This window comes from Carassius carassius, chromosome 17 (assembly GCF_963082965.1).
Source record: "Carassius carassius chromosome 17, fCarCar2.1, whole genome shotgun sequence".
NCBI classification, from domain to species: domain Eukaryota; kingdom Metazoa; phylum Chordata; class Actinopteri; order Cypriniformes; family Cyprinidae; genus Carassius; species Carassius carassius.
Genome location: NC_081771.1, coordinates 14,174,188 through 14,193,305, shown reverse-complemented (window position 1 = coordinate 14,193,305; position 19,118 = coordinate 14,174,188). Strand labels below are relative to the sequence as shown.

The window sequence follows — 19,118 nt, the reverse complement described above, 5'->3', positions numbered from 1 at the left end:
CACTCAGCTTTTTGTTATGAGACATTGTACATTTCGACAGGGTATAATAATGTTTATGCTAGCAGGATTGCAATTAACATAGGAAACATGCAGTATGCTTGCGGCGTTTGCTCTTCTCGAAGGCTGGTTCTTGTTAAAACACTATCGGTTCTCCAGTTTTTGTTTACTTACAATGAGTGAGAACTTTAAACGTGCTTAATCGCTGGTATTTAAACAGTATGAATCAATCAGATCATTTCCCATTTTGACTTGATGTCACACGGTTGCTCTCGACTAATATTGGTGAATGGGATCCCGCTGCTTAAGAAATAATTTACAAGTGTCCAAATCTTTAAGACACCATCCGTCATTACATGAATAATGATGGTGAATTAACATTTTCTTTGCTTGTGTACTCTTGATAACTATGGTGGTATTTAAACTTGGTCACTTCATGTATTTTTACTGATTGTATAGCTGATCTGATTAAAAGGCAATGTGTAAATGTGCTGCAAGATGAATTTGTCCAGTATTTTACAATTGTTTTTGTAAAGTTGAGTTATCTGAAAACCCTATTTTATTTCATACCCAATATTGCAGCATAGCCAATATGCAGAAATGAAAACATATGGGATCTTTTTCTCACTGGCTGTAGCTTGCACCTGGCTCAATTTTTACATCCTCTGTCTTTCCAGCTGAAGTGGATCAATACTTAAAGAATGGCTGTGCCTCAGTGGCATGTAATCATCTTGTTGGCTGCTTTGACACTGATCCTCCATTATAAGCCAATGAAGCATGCTGGACAGACATTACACAGGGACTGTTCTCACTATTGTCTGATGGAAAACTGAAGGCCATACTTGATGATGTTTTATAAGTGAAAGAAAACTAAAACATTTTCATTTAATTATTTTCATTATTTAAATCTAATTGAAAACATGACCTTTGAACTGTAAATATACCAGTAGCACGCATACATCTCTTTTGCTAACTGTGGGTGATAATTTAAGTCTCATCAGATCTGACAAGATTAGAGAACTGCTATCCCCATGGGTGCCTATCACTCTTCTGAACTCTCCAGGTTCATTCCTTCAGTCATTTTCCATGGAGCCTTAGTCCTGTGCTGCTCCAGCAAAATATAGAGCCCCTAACCTCACCTGAGGGAACAAGACCAAAGACACAGTAGTCTCAGTGTTGGGACCTTCAAGTTATTGCCTACTGTGACCCTTCTCACACCATGTCTGCCTGACCCCAGGAGTGCCCCCAACTTCTTCTAAACCTTTTAACCATACATAACCACCCCTGTCCCTTCCATTCAGTCTGGCTTTCCTCCTACAGGGCTCCATGCTGAAAGTGCCACAGGACCCAGGATAGAGCCTTGTGGGACACTGTCTGGACCTGTTTGAGCACTGTCACGGCTGTTTGCTAGTTCCCTGCAGGCATGTTGGTGCTTGGATGAATGAGGTAATGAGATTTAAGCTCTCTAATGGGAGATCATTGGCGTGGGAGGGTTTGGAGAGCAATGTCTGGCTTACACTAAGCAGAAGTTAATGATGACAGTAACTAACAAATTGTAATTTAGTCATCAGTCTCATTCCATCATTGTTTTTGGATAAGCATAAATACCTACAACTTGCAAGGAATTAAGGCCTTTAGTCAAAACCGTATATTAGCTTTAAAAATCATAAAGGGTATTGCTGATGTATTTTATATTGTAGAAAAAAACATGAAAATATTGTGAGCTTGTGTTAGCCACAGACTTTATTTCAGGCATGTAACCAAGAAACCATTGACTTCAGGATGATGGAATTGGAAGTGATAATTGCTTGTTTCCATATTTCAGCCTACAAAAATGTTTAATCCCTGCAGCTGTCTGTAAATAAAATAGCTGGCTATATTGTGTTGAAATGGTTAAATAATGGGCACTATGTCGTTGAAATTTGTGTTCATCAAATTGGAGTATTAATGTTTTTTTTGTTGAACTTTTTGTATGAAGTGTGCTTAAGGTAATAACAGCACTCTTTCCCATGTGATGTTGCTTAATTGTTTTATCACTTTCAATGGCATCTCTCAGTGCACAAGAGCAAATGGCAAACACTGGCATACATGCCTACCTGTAAATCCTTTTATCCAGACGCCATTTGTCTTCGGCACCAGCTCAACCTCTTTTTGACTCCTGCAAAGACATGAGCTACATTTCAATTGCAAGATGAGTGACACAGAAATATCTGGCTATCAGGATAAAGTAATGTATTCTTCAGATAAGTACCAACCCCGAGGTGGGACCCCACTCTTCCGAGACTGGTGGCATTGCTCCCTTCAGGTATAAGCAGTAACAGGCTTTAATGTCATTTAGCTGCAGGGTGGCCATCTCCTTATTGCCTCATGAATCCTTTTCCAAATGCCATAACATTTCCCGAAAAGCCCCCACTTTTTAAATCCAATAATTAGAAATGTCTATTTAAAGTTCACTGCTTCCGCACCAATATCAATTAAAAGCCATTTGAAGGTGATCAGTTTCAATTGTCAACAAATTAAATCCATGCAGTTAAGGTGGGCAAATGTAAGGAAACATGTTCTTCTTTTGAGGAAAGACCCATGAATCATTTTGTTTTTTATTTTCTTTTTTCATCTGCTACGCAATACAATTTTCATTAGTTCTTCAATGCTGGTGTTCCACACCAACAACAATCAGGTGAACTGACTAATTTAATTTGCTTTTCATTATAGTATGGACACTGTAGTTGCAACAAATTTAGTTTTGTTGGACAGAAAATAAGTTAATAATATTAATGAAATAGATTCCAATAATATATATATATATATATATATAAATATATATATATATATATATATATATATATATATATATATATATATATATATATATATATATATATATATATATATATATATATATATATATATTTGTTTTTGGATATATGACTTCTGTAAAGGAAGAAAAAAATAAGAAAGAAAGGAAGAAAAAAGGAAGAAAATGAAAAATAATAAAAATCTCCATAGTTATTTCATTAGACAGCATTATTTCATTAGGGTTCGATAATGATCTGTCAGTAATGCACAGGAAGTTGATCATTTTCAAAAGGAAGCTAAAACCTTATTGTTAGGGATCCACCATCTGTTTTTCAAAGCCTTCTTTTAGCATCAATCTTTTGGGGGCAACACAGTAGTCTCATTGAAGACTGATTAGAGACTGATTGGCAGTCAATTATGTATATCTATTTTAAATCATTATATTTTTCTCTATTGTTGGGGTGCTTGAATACTACATACCGCATGAATCAAGTTATAATTTGCAAAAGATGAAATCCCAAAGCTTGGGTTGACATTTGGAGCGGATATTCCGATAAAATTTTTGTCATTGCTCTGGAGTCATGTTGTTGTGAGGTCTGACTTAATTAGACACCCAGAAGCTCTTGCCTCACATATTTGTTGTTCATTCAGCAAGCGACAAATTCACAGTGTGCCAATGAACGGTTTGGTGTTTTTCTAATTTATATTTTTTGCATGAGTGTTCCTCCTTTCAGTTCTGTCTCATCTCCGTCTTAGGTTTCGCACCGAAGCATGGAAAGAGCAGCCAGAGGTGTCACCCCTAATAAAACATTTATATCCACAAGGAAAAGCATGTCCAGTGTCGGCAACAAGAGCAAACTCAGGATTGGCAGAGGGAGGTCCTTTTGAAGTAAGTGTTTTGAAGGCGGGAAGCAATGGTGTTCATTGTCTGGAAACATCTTCCCCCACCTCCTACCTCTCATCCCACCGCATGGGGGAAAGCGTTAAAGTCTCACAGTGGTAGCAGTAACTTCAAAAGCCATCCCATGAATGGGGCTATGTGACCCCTGCCCACTACCAGCAGCTAAATTGGTAGATAAAGAATCAGGGTAATTTGTATCGACTCAATAAGTTACTATGTGGCCAAACAGGAAGGTCATGACTTCATGCCGCAACCGTGGCCCCATGGCAACCTGACATCAATGTAACATCAGTTCTCAAAACACTCCCGTTTCAGACTCGATACACTGTCAACAAGGAGCGATTGTGCAAATAATATCAGGCCTGATTGAGGTATAGCAAGAGGGCAACGGGCAAAAGAAGGAAGTGGCGCTATTTTCTGGGTATCTGCATATGTTTGTTTGAGAGAACAGCTTTCAGCATGAGATCATAGCCGGATGGACTGAGAAGGGGTGGGTGGTGCGGCGGAGACAGATATGACCCTCTTTGTCCCTCATGGGAATGACAGGGAGCGGTATTCCCCCACGGTCCCACTCAGTTTGCTCAGCTCAACCAAAATTCTCTAAGCATTAAAATCAATGTTGCCATTGTTAGGCCAAACAGTGCATTCTGACCATGGCCAATGCAAAGAATTCCCAAGGCCTTGTCCCGATGGTCCACTGGGACTTACAGATTCGATTATGAGAATGGCCAAGGTTGTCTTTCACCCCCTCTGAAGAATGGACTTCCTTGTTCCTGGCTGGGACAATGGCGTTTCTAAGTGCCATGTGAAACTTGCTGAACTTTGTGCAATAATTCAAGCCTTTGATTCGACAAATGTTTTTGCGCCGTCCTCCACATCTGCAAATACCTCCGCAATTTGTGTCCGCTAAGGCTGAGAATAATGTGGCTCTGAGATTTTCTCACCCCGTAGGGCGCCTGCGTCTCTACTGAAAAGAATAAGATTTTGAGAAATGGAAACGGGGGAAGATAAGAAAAGGCGCGGAAGAAAAAGTTAGGCACGTACATAAGTTTTGCTATTTGGCTTTTGTTGTTTGAATTAAAATAAAGGTTTCCTTCTTGGCTGTCACATTCTATTAGAGGCAGCCGAGAGCTGCTATCACTGCACAGGCTGGCTCGCCCGGAACTGGGAGTGAAGCTGACGGTGTGTGGAAACTAACACGGGCACTGCGCTGTGACCATGTCACCTGCAATCAGCGCCAGCACCCGGCCAGATTAATCATGACAGTAGGCAATATTTCCAACATTATTAGAAGAGAAACCTAATATTTTGGGACATCAGGGATCTGGGTTCTGGTGTCCATCAAAGTGAGAGCCTTCATTTTATGCTCCGTGGATGGGTAACCTCGGCACTTAACCCCTTTTAGATATTCCATCTCTCTCCTCTCCTGTCTTTCAAAGCTGAGCTCAGCCCACCTTGGAGAATAAGAGATGTCTAACTACAGTTATGCATTCAACCAACCCATAGTATCCACACCTATTATTCTAAATTTTCCTATAGCAAAATAAGCAATTGTAAAGTGATCTAAAAATAATTCACCTTTAAGGTGCTCGGTGGCAGACCAAAGGGCTGCAAGTAGTGAAAAAAAAATGGCAGCCGAGAGTATGAATGAAGGAAGTTGTCTATATACAAATACCTTAAACAGTAAATGACATTCATCTCTGTGTATGCATCTGTCAATGCATCTGCAACACTACTACTGCAATTTACAGTAACATTTCAAGTTGTTAACATTATTTAATGCGTTAGGTATAGTGGACTAACAATAAACAACAGATACTAAAATAACAATAATAATATTGTAAAAATGAAATTATTGCTAATGTGGTGTTAATGCTAATGTTAATCAATTGAACCTTATTGTGAAGTAAAACGACATGCATTTTTATATGTATTTTTTTATTTAATTAAATATTTTGTTGAAATAATGCTAACGTTGAAATGTTGATTTAAAAAGTCAGTTTCATTTTTGTCTAGCTTGTTACTTAAATGTCACTTTTTTCACTTTGTGTTTAATCTAAAAAAGGTAATCTATTCATTGGTCTGTCTCTCTCACCACATAGTGCATCTCCGTAGCTGTTTTCTAGCCAGCACATGTTTGATTTGTCTGGCACAGGACGCTTTGTGCACCAACGTGTGACTGTTCATTAAGGAGACTTAGTGTGTGTAATACACCATAGCGTTTCCCCATTTATTTAATTTGTAAGGCTCTGACATCAATTGTTGAGCTTCGTTTGCCCAGTCGTGGCATCAGATGTCAGTGTTAATAAGGTAGTGGAGCTGTGTGTGTGTGTAGATGCAACTGCATGTGTGCTGGGTTGTGTTGTGGAAGGTAAAGCTGTGAAAATGCTTAATTTCGACTCCGGTGTCTGAAAAGATCAGCAAGATTAAAGAACAGAGAGATAATACATAAAGACATTCATTGCCGGCCGTTTTGCCTTTAGAAAAATGTGTTGAATGTAATATAATCTCCATTTCCTCAGACATTTGAACTGTATCTATATGTCTGGCAGACTTTTGCCTCTTGGGCCATTTCCCACATTCTTTTAGGACAAGACATTTATTGACCAGCCTTTTTGGTCACATATTCTGTCCTTTTAGATTTCTATCAGCCTTTTATGCAGAACGGGCTCGCGTTTTAAAACTAAACCCCATTTGAATAATGGGGGACAAAAGGATGGTCTAAATCAGACAGCGGCCTTCTATGTGCTGGAAAACATGACTTCACAACACATCCTCATCTCCAGCCTGGACTCTTTTATCATTCACACTGGCTCTAACCATAAGCGCGCCTAGAATTTGATTAAAATGGACAAACACAATGGCCAAAGGTCTGCGGTGCACAGTGCAGACAAAATGGCATGACTCAGATCTCAAACGTATTCGGTCACAATTAAGAAGCTCTTTGTCATGGACAGAAAAACACCATGATGGTGTTGCCCTCTATGAGTTCAACCCACCCACTCACAGGTCCAAGCATAATTCATGCAACAAAGATACCCATTATGCTCTTGTTATGGCAACTCGGGAAAGGATGTTCTAACAAATAAGATGGCAAGTTTGTACCTTAAAAAGGAGGGAAAAGCGGGATAATTCTGTCGCTAAGGACTGATATATTTGTACCCACGCACTTTGAGTCACCTCACAAAAGATCCAGTGTTTTCTATTCTCAGCAGCTGGGCTTCATCGGAGAAACTTGGAATGCTTTGTAGGCTACGGAGGAGAATTTATTCTTTGTGGAGTTTCATGAAGTATGTTTTACCATACGCCTTTGCACGGGCTGTCAGACATTTGGAGTTGCAACAGGCTAAAGAAAGTTTAAATAGATTAGCAGAGTTATTGCAAATCTGCAGCCCACTATAATGGTTTAATCAGTGGGCTACAAATAGAGACTTTGTTCTGACAGGTCAATAAGGTGAAAGCTGGTTTAATCAGAGGCTCTGTATGCACAGTCTTGACCTCAACAGGGATAGCTAATGCACTTTTCTTTTCTTGATTTTATTTTGTGGAAGCAATATTTTTGTGAGGACTAATGCAATTTCACCTTTAATTTGACCTTAAACGCATTAGTATGTGTGCATCTTAAGCAGACATTATTTTATTTGGTTAACACTTTTGGAGCCAATACATTGTTTTCAAGTTTGTTTGTTTGTTTTTCAAGTAATATTTCAGAATGAGAGTCCAATCAGCTGATTAAAGCATTACAATAATCCACAAGTAATCCACACAGCTCCAGTCCATCAATTATTGCGTTGTGAAATGAATAGATGCATGTTACTAAGAGACATCATTAAGGTGTTTTAACTTTAAACTGTCGTTTCTGTTCAAAATACAAGTCTAATATCCATGATAATGCTATTATGGATAGAGGACTCATATTTTAGCCAGAAGAAATGGTTTGAAGAAACATCTTAATGATGAATTTGTTTATTACAAGCATACAGCTTTTCACTTCAAAAGATGTTAAATGATGGATTCGAGTTGTTGATTATTTGTGGCATATTGAGATGTTTTTATCTCCAAGTTAAATTTCTCCAAATCTATTCTGATGAAGAAACTAACTCATCTAACTCTTGGATGACCCCCCCCCCCCCCATGATAAAATCTAATTAAAATAGTATTAGTAATATATATATATTTTAATAATAATAAAAAAATGTTTTCCCTAATTAATATCTAACACATTGTATTCCCCTATATACAGTTAAATCAGATTCCAGCTGCTTACATTACTTCTTAGAACCGTCTCAGTATTTTCAGGTTGAACTGCCTACATCTTTATCTCTCTCTCTTTCAGATCCATAGAGGTTGAGGAGTTTACTCAACCACAGAAGAAATGCAGCAGGTTCCTGCTTCTTTTGGCAAAAGCAGCTGCACTCTTTTGCTGGCAGTTTATTAGTTGAAATGCAGTGCAATGAGAGAAAGAGAGTAAGAGCAACAGCCCTCTGTTTTAATAAAACAAATACTTGCACTCAAAAGTGCCTCAATACTTTTGTCTCAATCACTCTGCATCAAGATGTGAAAAATGTTATCACTTAAACTACGTCTGCCATTCACATGTGTATACTTGGGTAGATGTGCTGTCTTAATAGAGCCAAAGTTTGTGGTCAAATTTTAAATAATTACATTCCATAGGAAAGAGCCTTACAGTGTCACATGCACCATACATCTGTGAATAATATTTCTGAAAAATTTGTATTGAATATTGTAATTGGACTTGGAATAGCAACAAACAACGATAATTGTGTTACAAGTTTGAATTCCTAACTCTGGAAATGTATTGTTTTTTCTCAGTTTGATCTTTTTTAGTATAGCATGTTATATAAATTCAAACCAATTATCAAATGACATCCTCGTCTTGACTCTAATTGGCTGTCAGCAGCTGCTTGAAATATGAAACAAAACAAGTCTTTTTTAAAGTTAAGTAGGACTCTTGTTCTTCTTCTACGAGTGTGTGAAGTAGGGTTTGGTTTAATATGGTCAGAAAAAATATACAGTGGTTCATAATAAAGTTAAATAGACTGAATGATGGTGCAAGCAGCTTTGAGAGATGATTGTGATTTCGAAAAATTAAATATATACAGTAGCAAAACATCCATTATATGGGTCAAAATTATAGATTTTTCTTTTATGCCAAAAATCTTTAGGATATTAAGTAACGATCAAGTTCCATGAAGATATGTTGTAAATATGTTTCCTACTGTAAACATATCAAAACTTAATTTTTGATTAGTAATATGCATTGGTTAGGACTTCATTTGGACAACTTTCTCAATATTTCGATTTTTTTTTTTTTTGCATCCTCAGATTCCAGATTTTCAAATAGTTTTGTCTTGGCCAAATATTATCCTATCCTAATAAAATGTTTTTATTTAAACAATGTATAAATCTAAATTTCACAAAATAGACCCTTCGCGCTTGACCAGTCAAATTAGGTTGTATGACCACCTGGGAAGAGATGATGCCAACCCCTCAGAGGACCTCAGATGATGCCAACCCTTAACCAACACACAAAACTACCAAACGTTGCTATAAGTTTGAATGCAACGTATAATAATAGTTTTTACCATCCGTTTGAATACATGACATTAACTAACTGCATGATATGGACATCAGCTTGACATAGTCAGCACTGATGAGCTACTCCTAAATACAATTTAGAAATGTTAATTTTCTGAAAAGCTGCTTTGCAACGATTAGTATTGTGAAAAGTGCTATACAAATAAACCTGAACTGAATTTGGTTTTATAGATTAAATCTGTGAATAAAGCTGAAAAGCAAAATCTAAAGTATTGTCCATTGCTTTTTTGACTAGTCAAACTAAAAGTGTGATTTCAATTTATAAATGCTTAAATCCAATTATTTCAGTCTGTGCATAAAAAAAAGCAGAGAGAAACAATGTTCTTTTGAAAGCGAGATTACACAGGTCAGTACGTGTGTGTCAGTGATGCAGCTGTGGTGGGACACAGAAGGTATGCTTCACAGAAGGACTTTTGTTGAAACATTACTGTATTATGTTAATGTGATCACAGAGCACAGAGTTCTTATGTAAAGTGGTTTCAAAACAGGTGGGCATTATACCTAAACTAATGTTCATCATGTTTGGGAAACAGGTCTTGTTGTTGATGTGATGTAACAATCTGTTGTACTTTTAATCAGATTTTTGAAGAGCAAGCTTTTATAAGTTTAATCTGAATCAGAAATAGGTTAAATCTCTATTGCAACATATGAAGAGGACACAGCTACAATGAAAGACTGAGAAGTGTCCGTCTGGCCAGTACTGAAAACATTTCCTCTTCATCTCAACGGGTGATTCATTCTCAATGAAATGAGTTTTATCTCTTTGAGGCATGCGTCTCGCTCAGTAGAAGCCAACTGAAAAGTCCTCTTTTTCTTCTTAATGACATAAGGCATCTTTTATCTCTCATCAGGAGTGACATGTGGCCTCTGGACAAACTGCTAATTCGCATAAATGAATATCTGAAGAATTTTTGGCAGTAGATCTACAGATTGTGAATACATTTCTTTTGGATTCAGCCAGAGCCAAACATCTCTTCTTTAATTTTATTTCCTAAACTCATAACCACGTTCTTGAAGATTATATGAAAAGTTCTGGTATTGTGACATGTTTTTTTTGGCAAATGCCTAGGTGAGAACAGTTTCGGGAAAAGTCAAACAACATTCAAAGATGACTTTGAATGTGGTGCATGCTTTCCTTGCTATTTTTTTTTTATATATATAATTGTAATTTGTACATTTTCTGCCTGTTACTTTTTTTATTTTGTTGTTGTGAAATGTTTTGGGGTAAAATATATTATACAAATAGGCCTACATACATTCATGTATATATGTATGTACTGTATGTGTGTGTGTGTGTGTGTGTGTGTGTGTGTGTGTGTGTGGATTATTTATTACATAATTCATTAAGTTTATGGACTTTTCCTATTTCCTTTAACCCTAAAACACAAAACAAAGCAAAGCATACTTCGAAATATGGGTAAACCACCTGCAAAAAAATCTGTACAGAAAATTCCTTCATATTAGCAGTAAATTGGCCACTATTTAAATGCACTTTCTTAGTGTATATACAAACAATTAAACAGTTAAAGCCACTTTAATGCCCCCCCCATTCAAACTTGTTTAATATATATTGCATTTGTACACATATGATGGAATCCTCCAAAAGAGTTCCGAATGTGGCATTTTGGTGATGCTGGAAAAAAGAACCATACAAAATGTATTTCAATACATTTAGTCTCTTCTTGGTCTTCTTGGTTTACCACCGTCTTCTCTAAACCTTAAGGGAGCCCTTAAGGATCTAATTTTCTAGTTAAAAATTCACCAAACAACGGCAGCTGTGCAGTCTTGATTTACTGTTTCTACCTTCATCCTGCCTCAATCAAAGAACAGAAAAATAGTGTGAGCTCCCTCTCTCTGCCCCCTTCATCCTACAAACAGTTGATACAACATGATGAGAGATTTTTAAAAAGCAGCCTTTGTTTGTGTCCTGGTGTGCTTTAGAATCCTTTAATTATGGGAAGTCGTAGTGCCATCAGAGGATAGCAGCCCTGTAGGCCCATTGTGTATATTTGTTTTCACAGCGCTAGAGAGAAGTGATTGTGTTTTAATGGCCAGGGCCTGTGCTGTGCTTACCAATGCTCTAGCGCAAACTTCATTTTTATTACCTTGTGGAAAATATTTCCTCATGGCTTTCCTGTTTTGCTCTTTCTCAGCTTTGATCTATATAAGGGTAAACCAAAAGCAGTGGAATTCGGAACATTGCTATGATTATAGAATATGTAGAATAGAACTTTGCACTTTGAAACTTCTGAATGTGAAAAATGCAACCATGCACAGTAGTTTAATCAGCTAAAGGAATGAGCTGACCAGAACAACTACAGTTTAGTCACTCAGATTAATGGTAGACTGACACCCTTAGATGAAGGGTTAAAGTTGATGCCACCTCAGGGTAAAAAAAGAGAGAGTTATTGATGCCACTGATGGCCCAGGGTCCAGTATCCTGGTCCCACACTAGCACACAAAAGCAACTCTGTGCGAAATAGTCTTAGCTACACATCTGGGGGTGAAGGGGCAGGTTGGAATCTGTTTAATTGCTTTGTGAATCACTTGTCTGGGATGTTCATATACGGTGCATTCCGAACTAGTCAGTTAATTTACGCTATGGCTAAAATCAAAACTGAACTTATCGATTTTAATAAGCTGTTAAAAAACTACTTAAATCAGGTCTTAATTTCCAGCAGGCCATTGTGAAGCCAGTGCGGTTTTAATACCAGCCTCAGTCATCTCACTGCAGCCACTATTTTGGCCACTTCTGCTGTATAAAGTCATCCAGTCTCCAGTCGTTAGAGAAAGCGAAATTACATTACTGCTTTCCTAATGTTTAATTACATTAATGTGCAATATCGTCGTTAACGGCCATTAATTATAAATGAAGATGTAATGACGGCCATTAATATTTAATTAAAGAGCAATCAAATGTTATTTGGCAGTGTTACAAAACTAGACACTAATAAAAGAAAGAATGTTCTCAGCCTGGCAAGACAATGGCCAGTGTGCCATCATATATTGCAGAAACTGAATGAGAAGGGCATGGATACATTTATTCAACCTTTCAGAGGTGAAGTTACCAGTTGATGAGCTCGGCTAGAGTTTATGCCCAATGTTTGTGATTAAATGCAAAACACATTTTTTATGCTCACCAAATTTTTTTTTTTTTTGTCATTTACTCACAGTCAGACTTGTATGCGTTTCTTTCTTCTGTTGGATACAAAAGAAGATATTATGAAAAAAAAGTATTTGTGTTTTATGTTTTATATATGTATATCCACATACACTACTGTCCAAACTGTTTTTGAAAAAAAAGTTAAAAACAATAAAATAAAAGGTACACCAATGCTGCATTTATCTGATCAATAATACAGTAATATTAAGAAATATCAACATTTTAGATTGCTGTTTAAATTGTAACGTATTTTCAAATGTCCATTATTTTTGTTGTGTTAAATTTGAATTTTCAAAGGCCATTATTTCAGTCTTTTGTGTAACATGATCCTTCAAAAAACATTTCAGTATGCTAAGTTTTGTGCTCTAGAAACATTTATTTTGGTGAAAATAGTACTAATTTTTTTTTAGGATTCTTTGATGAATCAGAAATGTCAAAAGCACAGCATTTAATTGAAATAACACACAAAAGAATTTTACACACAGTAACACACACAAAATAATTTTACACAAACTAAAAAATCTATTCTTTTTCTAAGTGTGGTTTAATTGTCCAAAAAATATGTGTAGACACTATACTCCATAATAATTCAGATAATAACAAAACAAAGTTCAAAAACCTTAAGCAGTGGCTGTACATGGATTCAAATTCTCCAAGACTATTCCTTTTTATTGCTGTGCGTAAACAAAGAGCAGAAATCAACATGCAGTGGGCTGTTTTAGAGACAATTGAAGCCTGTTTGCTGTTGAGTTCAAGCCACGCTATTCTCATAGTTTGCGTTGTGGCCCAGACTGTTGCGCTGAAGAACACCCATGCAGCTCTATTGAGATGGTAAGCACTGCTTGTTTACTCAAGTTTTTCTTTTTTCCACATCCACAGTTACCATTTAGCAAAACAAAAGGGCCAATGAAGCAGTAATTTGTCGAGTGGGCTCGCAAGCACACTGTTCGAGTGGAGGAGGTCGGTTTGTGGTACAGCACGTGTTTGTTAAGGTGGGTGTCACCATTGTTTTAACCCAGGAAGCCCTCCCTCTGTTCCTTGTGATGTCTTTGTGTCCATCTTCATTGCTTCCAGAGTCCCTCTCTCTATGCTGAAGGAAAGTTTGAGAAGAGACATTGAGTAAATGTTTATTGGAGTTTATTGTTGCCATTTGATCCAGGATTGCACAAATCCCACTTTACCATAGAATTATCTGTTAATTTTTTTGTTAGGTTGACCTTGTTGCCTTGGTTGATAACTTACTAAAAGTACATTAATCAGTCCAAACCTGACTTTGTCTTTAAAAAGAAAGTTATAGGTGTTTATTCATAGTCAAAGTTAGTTCAGTTGATGACCATGCAGCTGAAGCTTAGCAAGACATTAACAGTTCATAAGCCACCATATTGAATGTGATGTCTTCTTTCTTAATTTTCCTGCAAGTGGCCTGTCAACACCTCCTCATGCGCTGTCTTTTAAGTTCAACAAATCTCCAAAACATGTTGACGAAATGAGCAAAATGTTCAATATACCTTAAACACTTAGTGGAATAATGGTGACTTACATGACTCTTCTAAAGACAACCATCACCTCTTTGTCTTTTGGTTTTGCAGTGATGAAGTCCAAGAGTACTATTCAAAGAACAGTAGTTTTACTTGCATTTTCAGCAGAATTTTAATGAATAGGTTCCAAATGTCTGGTCTTTACGTCTATGAATAGATTGTAGATTAAAACGACTCAACAGAAAGCTAGAATCAGACGATTTTGTCACAGAATATATTAGCATAAGATTATTACTCATCGGCACTGACCCCGAAGGATGAGATTCATTACTAATAGGCTTCTTTAATGCTAATATATATATATATCTCATATATATCTCCCCTGACAGTAATGACTAAATGTTACTTTTCATCCATGCCATTATTACGATCAAAATTACTTCTTAAGGACTTTTCCTCTTTTAAAATGTATTTCTGTCTGCTTTCCTGCATCGAACATTGTGGCTAAAGACAGCTGAAAGTCTGGATGAAAAGAGTAAAAAAAGAAAAACATTTGCAGTTAAACGTGCTGTACTTTGTGACAGTTTTTGAGTAACGTAAAAAGATAAAACTTTCAATTGCTTCATAAATGAAATATGTACATTCCCTCCCCCCATCAAACATTCCTGTGACTGTGAAAGCACATCTTTTAAATTTATCATATTCACAGCAATGATGTGTGTTGAATGCACTGTAGCAAAGTATTAGTGGAGACTAGCGTGTGAAAAACACTCAGGTTCTTCCACAGGTCATCAGTATGCAGAGAACACATCACTGTAATTAAACACAATCCCCCATGCTATATTCACCCTGCAATATTTCATCCAATTTTGTCCATCTGATGGGTCCACCCCTCATGGAGTCATTTGAAAACAGGCAGTGTTGGTACATATACAGCATATAGGAAGGAGTGTAGTGTAATGCTAATGCTAACAGCTAATCAAAGACACTTCCTACAGATAAATATATTTAGATTGTAGGTCAGTGTATTTATTTGTTTTTAAATGGTTGACCATTTTCCCCCCATCTATATACAGGTGTATCTCAAATTAGAATGTCGTGGAAAAAGTTCATTTCTGTAATTCAATTCAAATTGTGAAAATTGTGTATTAAATAAATTCAATGCTCACAGACTGAAGTAATTTAAGTCTTTGCTTCTTTTAATTGTGATGATTGTGGCTCACATCAAACAAAAACCCACCAATTCACTATCTCAACAAATTAGAATATGGTGACATGCCAATCAGCTAATCAATTCAAAACACCTGCAAATGTTTCCTAAGCCTTCAAAATGGTCTCTCAGTTTGGTTCACTAGGCTACACAATCATGGGCAAGACTGCTTATCTCACAGTTGTCCAGAAGACCATCATTGAAACCCTTCACAAGGAGGGTAAGCCACAAACATTCATTGCTAAAGAAGCTGGCTGTTCACAGAGTGTTGTATCCAAGCATGTTAACAGAAAGTTGAGTGGAAGGAAAAAGTGTGGAAGAAAAGATGCACAACTAACCAAGAGAACCGCAGCATTATGAAGATTGTCAAGCAAAACTGATTCAAAAATTTGAGTGAACTTCACAAGGAATGGACTGAGGTTGGAGTCAGGGCTTCAATACACACAGATGTGTCAAGAAATTTGGCTACAGTTGTCGTATTCATCTTGTTAAGCCACTCCTGAACCACAGACAACATCAGAGCATCAGAGGGCTTAAGTTGCTTGAAGTCCAGTGTTAAGTTTCCACAGTCTGTGATGATTTGGGGTTCAATGTCATCTGCTGGTGTTGGTCCATTGTGTTTTTTGAAACCAAAGTCACTGCACGCGTTTACCAAGAAATTTTGAAGCACTTCATGCTTCCTTCTGCTGACCAGCTTTTTGAAGATGCTGATTTAATTTTTCAGCAGGATTTGGCACCTGCCCACACTGCCAAAAGCACCAAAAGTTGGTTAAATGACCATGGTGTTGGTATGCTTAACTGACCAGCAAACTCATCAGACCTGAACTCCATAGAGAATCTATGGGGTATTTTAAAAAGGTAAATGAGAAACAAGAGACCAAAAAAATGCAGATGAGCTAAAGGCCACTGTCAAAGAGACCTGGGCTTCCATACCACCTCATCAGTGCCACAAACTGATCATCCCCATGCCACGCCGAATTGAGGGAGTAATTAAAGCAAAAGGAGCCTCTACCAAGTATTGAGTACATGTACAGTAAATGAACATACTTTCCAGAAGGCAAACATTTTTTTTATAAAATAATTGTTTTTTATTGGTCTTCTGAAGTATTCTAATTTGTTGAGATTTGGTGGGGTTTTGTTAAATGTGAGCCAAAATCAGCACAATTAAAAGATCCAAAGGCTTAAACTACTTCAGTCTGTGTGCACTGAATTTATTTAATACATGAGTTTCACAATTTGAGTTGAATTACTGAAATAAATTTTCCCCGACATTCTAATTTATTACGATGCACCTGTAGATGCTTTTTTTTTTTTTTTGAGAAAGTTTTAAAGACAGCACAACTTTTGAAGCTGAAGCTATCCATATCATAGCACAGCCAATGGGTTTGTGTCTGTAAAGATGGGCACAAGGCGCTGACGCAACAATTTTATAGTGACTGTTAATGGGCAGGCAAGTTCACTGGCCACCCCATCATTCTTAATCCCAGATTAGTCCTAATAGAGCAGTGGAGACTACAGTCATTAGTGAAAGCAGATATATTTTTCAGTCCATTTTAATTCCTAGTTCCTAAATCCATTACAGGTGTAGATGTAGCAGTGATGGGTGTCTTGCAATTATCTTTCTATATTCAAAGAAAAAACATATTCCATTGGCACAATTAGTCGACATGAAGAGTTGTAAATTATGTTAAAGTATATACTCTTTGTGTTTAAATAACACATTGGATTCCTTGTGTAATGCGTTAATTAGTTTAGTTTTGTCTAATGATTTTGTCTAATATATTTGAAGGGCATTTTTTCAATATTGCAGCACTTTCTATTAGTATTTCATTCATATTTATTTCCTTGAGAAGTAAAAATTTGCTTGTTTGAGGGCCTTTCAATCGTTCAATGGCATGAGATTAGGGCTAGAATGCTGTTTTTCTGATTATAGAGTTGCAATGGATGACTAAAATGATTAATGAAAAAGATTTTTGTTTAAGAAATAAAGCTGAAATAAAATAAAAAAGATGAACTCAAATGGATGAATGATAAATAACATGAAGTTAAAGTACTAAAATCACTAAAACTGAAATAAAATATGAATTAAAGCTAATTGGAAATAAATAAAGTAACAAAAGCATTAGTAAATAATTAATAAATTTTATAATATTATATAAATAAAACAACAGTCTATCTGACCAGTGTGTTTAGGACACCTGTTTAAAAACAGTAATTTGTGCTATTCTATTTTGTGCCACTAGGGGTGAAGAAATTACGCCCTTCACCTTTAAAATCGATTGAACCTATGCCAAATAACGGTGTTAAACTATTATCATTATTCACTGCTTTAACTCAATTCATCTGTTTACATGCAGGTTTTTTTTTTTTTGAACTTAAGCGATAAATCATATTTTTATATTCTTGTCATGTCAAACCGGTTTTGTGAGGTAGCAGTAACAGACCTTGTTAATGTGATTGTTGGTCTGTTTCGTCCAGCTTGTTAGCATGTTAAATTTGGCCTTGTCATTGTGCACATGTTCAGAAAGACAAAGGAGGTGTTTGTGCTATGTATTTATTCTTTCAGATTACACATTGTGTCACAATAACTTGGTCTGAGCGATGGAGACTGTAGCTTGACTACGCAAAAACCTGCTGTGGCTCGAATATAACTCTGCATGTAAATGTAAGTGATGATAGTCATTCGTCCTCTTGAGGATCTTAGGTGTCTCCAGGCTCACAGATCTAGGAGCCTGATGTATGCAAGGAGTGTAAATACTTCGGTGACACATTTCCAAGAGCATGATACAAGCTCCCAGGAAAAACATTCACATACCTTCTCCTTGCATTCTGCACAGGGACATGTATAGAGACGCAGAATGAGGCATGAGTCGCTCGTCCACAGTGTTTGATGTCTCCTCGGAATGCTAACAGTGTGCAACCTGACTCTGTCTATCCCCCGTTTCCAAACAGCACAGGCACACCCTATACCTCATCCCATCCAACTCCTCACCCCACCTGAAACTGCATCCAAAAGGTGTGAATGTCTTCTCAGTCACATTATAATATCAGTGGTGTTATTGTTAGAAATGGTGCATGTTTTTCTCCTCCTTTTCTCCCTCCAGCTGTGCCAATAACTCAGGCTCCATGTCCAGTTCTGTTTTATTTTAAGGGTCTTTTAAATGCGAGGTGTGATGAGTTGTTGGGTATAAGAATCGCGTGTTCTCTGGGCAGAGGTCACCTGACATTTTAAACACTTTGAGATGTGCTGGGCTTGTTTATGACATGGTTAAACCAGGTATAACAACAACCCAACAAGTCAAACATGTGGTTTGAGCGATAAGATTACAAAATAAGTAGTCGAAAGACTGCTTTCCATTTGTAGTGTAATCTCTAATGTGACCTAATGGTCTATTGGGAAGTGAGAACCACCTGCTAATTAGCAATTGAACTAAATTTAAAAACTTTGCAGAATATTATCAGGATGTAGTGTGACACAGAGTATTAATACCAGTACTGTGTCTTGGCTGACAACTTGTGATCATCGCTTAAGGTAGATGTTAATACCATGTGTATACAAGGTCTATAATAACAACTAGATCCAAAAATTATATTGAAATTCCTAATAAAGCCACCTTTGGTTTTAAATGAATGGATCTGCACCCTCCTACATTCATAAAAAAAAAACCTGTCCGTGAGGTGTTTCCCTTTCAAAAGGTACATCTGTTCACCCAAAGGGTGTATATTGGTACATTAGAGGTACGTTATTAACCAAAGTGTGCATATTAATGGTACACACTAAATGGTACATATTCATACCTTTTGAAATGGTGCCACCTCAGTGACTGCTTTTATACTTTTTTTTTTTGTCCTGAGACTGTACACACACTTACTTGAGGCTACACCGTGCCATAATTAACATTTATTAATTTAAATTAAAGTTTAATAACATTTAATTTCCAGAACTTTCATGTC

General features: G+C 36.8%; 1 long non-coding RNA gene across 1 annotated transcript; it reads left to right on the top strand.

The window, feature by feature from the left end:
• The first annotated feature begins 1,205 nt into the window (after window positions 1-1,205).
• Window positions 1,206-8,581, top strand: LOC132160528 (uncharacterized). The gene is made up of 2 exons (XR_009438029.1): window positions 1,206-1,443; window positions 8,031-8,581. It is a non-coding gene; the product is annotated as an uncharacterized LOC132160528 (long non-coding RNA).
• The last annotated feature ends 10,537 nt before the right edge of the window (window positions 8,582-19,118 follow it).